This window comes from Scylla paramamosain, chromosome 26 (assembly GCF_035594125.1).
Source record: "Scylla paramamosain isolate STU-SP2022 chromosome 26, ASM3559412v1, whole genome shotgun sequence".
NCBI lineage: Eukaryota > Metazoa > Arthropoda > Malacostraca > Decapoda > Portunidae > Scylla > Scylla paramamosain.
The window spans coordinates 2,052,501-2,055,000 of NC_087176.1; the positions used below are offsets into that span (position 1 = coordinate 2,052,501).

Here is a 2,500-nt window from a genome sequence, read left to right on the forward strand (position 1 = left end):
CTCCTCTTCTTCTTCCTCCTCTTCCTCCTCTTGGGAAAACAAGAGAACGGTAATAAAACAAAAAAGCATCAGAGTAATGTTTTCTTTGCACTTATGGAAACGTCTGTGGAAGGGAAAGGCAAACACGGCTTCTTTATCCTACAAAGTTGTGATGTGACAAGGTTTTTATACCTAATGCGACACAGAGAGAGAGAGAGAGAGAGAGAGAGAGAGAGAGAGAGAGAGAGAGAGAGAGAGAGAGAGAGAGAGAGAGAGAGAGACTGCCCTGGAATGAGAAAATAAATAAATGTAAACTGAGAAAGAGGAAAGGAAAAAAATACGTTACAGAAAAAAAGAATATGTAAAAAGAAAACGAGGAATACCAGACGAAGAAAAATAAATATAGAAAAACCGTATCTAACCAAAACAAAACAGGAACAGAAAATGTAAAAAAAAAAAGAAAGAAATGAATACAAATAAACAGAGAGAGAAAGAGAGAGAGAGAGAGATCAGGTTTCCCAGTCCCCCCTCCCTAACACACACACGCACACATTCGCCTCTTTTCAGACAATTCCGTGCAGTACCTTGAGAGCGAGGTGGGCCGTTACTTACCTCAGCGCGGCGGGGAAAGGTAAACAGGTGTGCTTGTGGGAGCGTGCGATGAGAGTTTGAGTGCACCGGAAATGGACGTGTAGCCGCAGTTCACAGGGTAATTTATTTTGCGTTTGACTGACATTCTGCCTTAATTGAGTCTGAAATCCATCCCCCCTGCCCCGTTCTCCCTCTCGCTCTCCCGCTCTCCCTCTCTATCCCTGCCCATAGTATCACAACCTGTTTATCTCCTGAATTTTTGGCTCTGCTGCTGCTACTAATAATAATGGTGGTGGTGGTGGTAGTAGTAGTAAAAAAGTAGCAATAATAGGATTAAAAGGAACAAAAAAAATAGGAGTAACACCAGCAGGCACCACCACCACCACCACCAGAAGCATAAATAGCAGGCATCTGTAATATCACACGACACGGCGCCTCCTAAAGCAGAGCGAATGAGTACCTTTCACCGGGACGAGGCTCACCTGTCACCCCACAAAGCCCAGGTAGCGCAGTGTCTCCCAGCTTGCTATTCAGATTCGCCCACCTCGACGCCCTCGCCAGCGGTACTCAGGCCAGGATTTGGAAGACACGTGGGAATATAAGGCAGATTGTGGTTTTGGCAGGGAATGTTACGCGAGGAAAGGGTTGAATGTGAGTGCCTGGATGTGGTGGGAGGAATAAGATGGTAGATGACTTTAATAAGCTTAGTAATGAAAGAATGTACGGTGAGTCTAGTTTTTTGGCAGGATATGTTAGGTGAGGGAAGTGTTGATGTGAACGTTCGACCGAAATGGAAGGATAGGGTGTTAGAGTGGTAGCTGGCTGGAATAGACTTAGTAATCTGGGAACATACGGGCGAGACTGGTTTTGGTAGGAAATATTTAGTGAGGAAAGGAAAGGATGTAGAAGGACAAGGTGGTGGAATAGTGGTAGATGACTGGAATAGACTCAGTAATCCAGGAATGAATGTTGGGGAGGAAATTTTAGGTGAAGAAAGGAAGGGATAGGAAAGCTTGACCGTGGTGGTGTGGAGAGACGGAGAATGAAATGAATGTGAAAGTGGCAGTGGTGGTGGTGGTGGTGGCACAATGGAGTGGTGAATTAGAGAGGTAGGTGACTGAAATAGCCTCAGTAATCTTTAGTACCGAGTCATTAGGGAGCTTTAAAACAATAGATAGATAGATAGATATGCTACTGACCACAACTAAAGGGGCTACAATTGCAAGAAAAAACAATGAGCCCACAGATTTATAGACAGGAATAATGTGTTTAGGCCTACAGGGTCCTCGCAGCTTCCATTATGACTTTGTTTTATGTTCTTTTGATGGCTTTATAAAGAATTAGGTAAGGATTTCAGCAGCTACAGGAGTCTTTCAGGAGGCTGATTTGAGGGGATTCAGGGAAGTAGCCTCGTGTGGGCGGGGACGAGAACCCAATCCCCATCGCCTCTGCCAATCCTCTTAGGGAATCCGGGAGCATCATCTGTCTGGATCCTTTATGAGAGCTGTGCTTTTTGTTTTCATTCGGGTTTTCTTTCATCTATTGTGCGCGTGTCTCGTTTTCTGTGCGCTCATTGGTATCCAGGCATCGGTTTTTCGTTGTTGTTATTAGGTTTTCATTAATGTGGGTTTGCTAATGTGATTTTGTGGGTATTTTTCTTGTGTTGTTTTCTCTCGTATTGTTAGCGTTAATATAATACTGTAATTGTTATTAAGGATATGTTCGCTGCTAATATTACTGCTATCATTTCTACCATTACTACTAATACTAATACTAACAGTACCACTTCGTTTGACATTATCACCAATAGCACTGGAGTGAATTCATTAAAACAGCAGTATTCAATAATTTCTTTCATTACAAATACAATACAATCCCCTTACGCTTTACACCATTAACTATTTACATACTTTACTGGTACATATCCCTG

At 43.0% G+C, this 2,500-nt stretch overlaps 1 long non-coding RNA gene across 5 annotated transcripts in view; it reads left to right on the forward strand.

Annotated features, from left to right (window-relative positions):
* Window positions 1–2,500, forward strand: part of LOC135113571 (uncharacterized) — a 395,407-nt gene that overhangs the window by 322,677 nt on the left and 70,230 nt on the right. The gene's annotated exons all lie outside the window — the stretch shown is intronic.